This window comes from Panicum virgatum, chromosome 2N, assembly GCF_016808335.1.
Source record: "Panicum virgatum strain AP13 chromosome 2N, P.virgatum_v5, whole genome shotgun sequence".
NCBI classification, from domain to species: domain Eukaryota; kingdom Viridiplantae; phylum Streptophyta; class Magnoliopsida; order Poales; family Poaceae; genus Panicum; species Panicum virgatum.
In genome coordinates this window covers 38,112,548-38,118,726 of record NC_053146.1, presented here as the reverse complement: position 1 = coordinate 38,118,726, position 6,179 = coordinate 38,112,548, and positions in this window count along the sequence as shown.

Here is a 6,179-nt window from a genome sequence, read left to right as displayed (position 1 = left end):
AAAGTCATACTCTCGCAGAACTACTCGACAACCTTCGGGATGTCGCCAGCATTGATGATCTTCCGTTTCAACGCGGTACTCCCCTTGCAACTGAGAGGGAAACTGGGTCTGGAGGAACTGTCCTAGCTGACTACGAATTAGACCTGGAAAGCTTCTCTACCGAACGCCTGGTTCCGGTGATCATCCAACAACCCAAAGGTGTTCCTAGCCAGCATGACCCCAACGAAGTTCTGGATTAGATTTCTGAAGATAGCATGACCCAAGACGCTCCACCAGATGAGGATCAAGCCACTCGCATGGCTCGCAGAGCGAGAAATCAACGTAAAGGAGTATGCAGGATTCAAGCTGCTGAGCGAGCTCGTCTTCCCCCGCGCAACCACAACAATGAATTCAACAACATCGCGGATCCAGTCTTTAGAACCCCAATCGCCGCGATGACAGAAGCAACCCTGCGACTCATGCAGATGCCTCAAAACCCAGAGATGGAACGTGTCATACACCTTGCCAAGAACGCCGTTGAACAACTCGAGTGACAAAACCCGTTGTCCTTGCTTCATGCACCCGGTCTAGGGCCACTGCAACAGTCATACCTCAAGCAAGCCGTACTCCCAGAGGCCACCATCGCCAACAACAGCTGAAGTAGCAAAATCAAAGGAACCGGGAGGATCAGGAAGTCGCAAGCATCCATCGACCCAGGGGTGGCCAGCCACCGGCAAACCAAACCCCTGGGACTCAGGCGAACCACAACAACAACTGCGGGCACAATAGGGAAGAGGTAGCCGACTCTATAATGGACGCACGAGACATCAACGCAAGACGCAGATCGCAGCTTGCAGACAACTCCGATCGCTTCCAAGCCCTCAGCAGAGTCTTCGACAACATCGAGTACCCGAAGGATTTCAAGCCTACGAACATCCAAAAGTACGACGGTAAGCAAGACCCTGCTCAATGGTTATGTTTATACTCGACCGTTGTTAGTGTTGCAGGGGGAGACACCAACACCAAGGTCCTCTACTTCTCGATGGCCCTGGATCCCGCACCCCTCACATGGCACGAAAGCTTGGCATGCGAGTCCATTCACTCGTGGGATGACCTCAAGAAGGCCTTTATCGACAACTTCCAAGGGTCGCTACATCGACTAGGCACTCAACACGCCCTATCCATGTGCAAGCAGGAGCAAGGCGAGTCGATCAGATCCTACGTCAAGCGCTTCTTCAACACAAGAGCCACCATCCCCAACGTCGCCGATGACGACATCATCGACTACTTCCAGAGCGGCATCACCATCCAGTCTCTGTACCGTGACTTCGGGCATAATCGCCCCAAAACGGCAGTGGAGGTACGAGACATGATGCAGCGCTAGGCGGACGAAGAAGAGCAAGAACACAGTCGGTTCCCACGCCGTAACAACAACAATAATGGGAAGCGCCACAATGACCGTGGAGGGCCCAGTTACCAACGGGATCCGGCGCATAAACGCAAGCCTGACGACACTGTCAGCACCATGGATCGCACCCCGCGTGGTAAGAAGGGCGACAAGCCGCAGGACCAGTTCGACAAGATTCTTCACAACAAGAGGTGTCCAGTTCACCCCAAGAACAACCACTCAATGTGGGAGTGCACCATCCTGCGCAAATCCTTCCAGTCGGCACCTACAGACACTCCTAAGAAAAAGCAAAACAAAGATGACAAGAAAGACCCTGATGGTTTCCAACAGCATCAAAACATCGTCAACGTCATATTTGGAGGAGATCCCAGCTTCTCCAAGCGAGCCCAGAAGCTCCTACTCAGAGAGATCCTTTCAGTCGTGCCAGCAATTCAGAGGCCACTAAAATACAGTGAGGTTCCCATTACCTTCTCCAGGGAAGATCAATGGACCAGCTTCTCTGAACCTGGAAAGTTCCCGCTAGTACTCGACCCAGTCGTCCAAGGCTCCAAGCTCACCCGAGTACTCATAGACGGCAGAAGTGGGCTCAACCTGATCTTCGCAAGCACATTGGCATAGATGGGCCTCAACTACATGAGTCTGCTCACTCCAAGAAAGGCCCCGTTCTACGGCATTGTCCCCGAAAACTCTTCTACACCAATTGGCTCGGTTACTCTTCTGGTCACATTCGGTACAGAACATAACTTTCGGACGGAGTACATCAAGTTCGAAGTAGCCGACTTCGAGTCTTCCTATCATACTATCCTGGGAAGACCTGCACTCGCCAAGCTCATGGCAGTACCACATTACGTGTACCTACTCCTCAAGATGCCAGGCAACACAGGAGTACTTTCCCTTCGTGGAGACCTCCTCAAGTCCTTTGAGTGCAACAAGGAAGCAATAGACCACGCCTCCACAATTCGAGTTCCTAGTTCTGTCAGTGAAATACTTGCTGCCGCTAAGGAACTCTCGCTCAAAGAGTCAATGCCCTCCAAGAAGCCAAGCCAGTCGCCAGTTAAGCCAACCGGCGATGTGGGCACCAAGACCATCCAGCTACAAGAAGGAGACGACTCCAAAACCTCTATCATCGGAGCAGGACTGAGCGACAAATAGGAACTCAAGCTCGTCAACTGTCAGACCCGGGACAGCGGGACTGCTCACAGGCATAGAATGTTCTAGAGTAAGGGATAGCTCATGGATGTACCTTACTTCTTTTGTAACTACCCGAATAGATGTAGTACTAGCTGTAGTACAAGGAAACTACCCGATCGTGTTGTAGAAGGACTCCAACTGTACTCAGCTAGGACTTTCCATGTAACCCTATCCCCCGGATATATAAGGGGGGCAGGGACCCCCTCGAAACACATCTACACCTAAGGCAATACAAACCACCACACAGGACATAGGGTATTACACAACTCGCGGCCCGAACCTGTCTAAATCTTTGTGTTCCTTGCACCATCGAGTTCCAGAGCCGTCGATCCCTACCTACAAACCCTACTGCTAAGGGTATCCCTGAGCAGGCATGGCGGTAAACACCGACAGCTGGCGCGCCAGGTAGGGGATTCGGCGAGTTCATCGGCGAGTTCGATGGCCACTTTCGCTTCCAGCACCATGATGCCTCCCAGAGGCGCCACCTTCATCTTCGGTTCGTGGGTCTGCATCGCAAATGGTTCAGGCGGCTTTGATAGCCACATAACCAACTCTCCCACACCGAAGAACTCTATGTCGGAAGACTCCAACAAGCTCGCCAGATCTCATGATCGCGGCGTCATGTTGCTTCCCGACCTCGCCAAGGAGATCGAGCCGAAACTCGAATACAACTCGAGTTCTATTCGAACTCAAATTGATCTCAAACCAAAATCCACTCGGATTGGGACTCTTATTGCACGACCCATCTTTGGCTTGCGCAACTCATCATCTGTTTACAAACAGATGATTAGATCCTCCTATGAAAATAGCTTGGATCGCTCACTTCACGTCGAAAACCAATCAGCCACCACTAGCCGGGAGGCACCCGTTTTTGACGTTTACCCAGATCTAGTCAAGTCACCTCAAGATAGCCTAGATTTCATCACCAATGCACTAGCTAAGATGCAACTCAAATCTTGCCGAGGTGATACCTTCGCAGAACTACTCGACAACTTGCGAGAAGTCGCCAGCATTGACGATCTCCCGTTTCAACACGGCACTCCCCTCGAAACCGAAAGGGAAACTGGCTCTGGTGGAACTGCCCTAGCTGATTACGAATCAGACCTGGAAAGCTTCTCTCACGAGCGTTTGGTTTCAGAAAACATCTAGCCCGGGGGTGCTCCAAGCAACCACGATACAAACGAAGCCTTGGATCATATCTCAGCAGACAATCTGACCCAAGACGCTCCAGCTGATGAAGACGAAGTCACTCGTACAGCCCGCAGGGAAAGGAATCAACGCAAAGAAGTGTGCAGGACTCGCGCGGCCGAACGTGCTCATCTCCCGCCACGCAACCTCAATAACAAATTCAACAATGCTGCGGATCCCATCTTCAGAACACCAATCGCCGCAATGACAGAAGCAACCCTGCGACTCATGATGATGCCCCAGAATCCCGAGTTGGAACGAGTCATAAATCTCACCAAAAATGCTGTTGAACAACTTGAGAGACAGAACCCCCTGTCCTCGCTTCACGGTACGCGATCAAGGGCTACTGCAACAGCAATACCTCAAGCAAGCCGCACCCCCGGAGGCCACCAGCGTCAACAGCAGCAGGAACAGCAGAACCGAAGAACCTAAGAGGATCAGGAAGCTGCGAGTAGTCATCGTCTCAGAGGTGGCCAACCACAAGCAAATCAAGCTCCTGGCCCTCAGCCAAACCGCAATAACAACAATCGTGGGAACAACAGGGAAGAGGTAGCCGATTCCATTGTGGACGCACGGGACGTCATCAACGCAAGACGCAGAGCGCAACTTGCAGACAACTCCAACTGCTTCCAAACCCTGAGCAAGGCTTTCGACAACATCGAGTACCCGAAGGATTTCAAGCCTACGAACATCCAAAAGTACGACGGTAAGCAAGACCCTGCTCAATGGTTACAATTATACTCGACCGCTATTAGTGTTGCAAGGGGAGACACCAACACCAAGGTCCTCTACCTCCCGATGGCCTTGGAGCCCGCACCCCTCACATGGCTCAAAAGCTTGGCGCGCAAGTCAATCCACTCGTGGGAGGACCTGAAGAAGGCGTTCGTCGAAAATTTCCAAGGGTCTCTACACCGAGTAGCTACTCGCCACACTCTATCCATGATCATGCAGGAGCAAGGTGAGTCGATCAGATCCTATGTCAAGCGCTACTTCGACACAAGAGCTACCATCCCCAATGTCGCCGATGATGACGTCATCGACTACTTCCAGAGCGGCATCACCGTCCAGTCGCTATACCGTGACTTTGGGCGTAATCGGCCCAAAATGGTGGTAGATCTACGTGACATGATGCAGCGCTGGGCAGATGAAGAGGAGCAAGAACGCAGTCGCTTTCCCCGCCGCAACAACGACAACAACGGGAAGCGCCACAACGACCGTGGAGGGCCCAGCAACCAGCGAGATCTTACGTGTAAGCGTAAGCCTGACGACACTGTCGGCACTATGGATCGCACACCGTGTGGTAAGAAGAGAGACAAACCGTAAGACCAGTTCGACAAGATACTTCACAACAAAAGATGTCCAATCCACCCCAAGAGAAACCACTCGATGTGGGAGTGCACGATCCTGCGCAAATCCTTCCAGTCGGCACCTGCAACTGCTCCAAAGAAAGAACAAGACAAAGATGATGAAGATGACAAGAAAGACCGTGATGGTTTCCAACAGCAGCAAAACGTCGTCAACATCATATTTGGAGGAGATTCCAGCTTCTCCAAGCGAGCTCAGAAGCTCTTACTCAGAGAGATCCTCTCAGTCGAGCCAGCAATTCAGAGGCCACTCAAATATAGCGAGGTCCCCATTACCTTCTCCAGGGAGGATCAGTGGACCAGCTTCTCTGAACCTGGAAAGTTCCCGCTAGTACTCGATTCAGTCATTCAGGGCTCCAAGCTTACTCGAGTACTCATCGATGACGGAAGTGGGCTCAACTTGATCTTTGCAAGCACATTGGTAAAGATGGGCCTCAACTATATGAGTCTGCTTACTCCAAGCAAGGCTCCGTTCTACGGCATCGTTCCTGGAAACTCTTCTACACCAATTGGCTTGGTCACCCTCCTAGTCACATTTGGTACAGAACAGAACTTCCGGACAGAGTACATCAAATTTGATGTAGCCAACTTCGAGTCCTCTTACCATGCTATCTTGGGAAGACCTGCACTAGCCAAGTTCATGGCAATGCCGCACTATGTCTACCTGCTCCTCAAGATGCCAGGCAACACAGGAGTCCTTTCACTACGGGGAGACCTCCTCAAGTCCTTCGAGTGCGACAAGGAAGCAATAAATCATGCTTCTACAATCTGGGTTCCTAGTTCTGTCAGCGAAATACTTGCTGCTGCTAAAGAACTCTCACTCAAGGAGTCGATGCCTTCCAAGAAGCCAAGCCAATCATCAGTTAAACCAAACAATGGTGTGGGCACCAAGACTATCCAGCTACAAGAGGGAGACGACTCCAAAACAGCCATCATCAGAGCGGGACTGGGCGACAAATAGGAACTCGAGCTCGTCAACTTCCTTAGGGCCAACCGAGACGTATTCGCGTGGAAACCAACGGATATGCCAGGGGTGCCCAAGGAGTTGA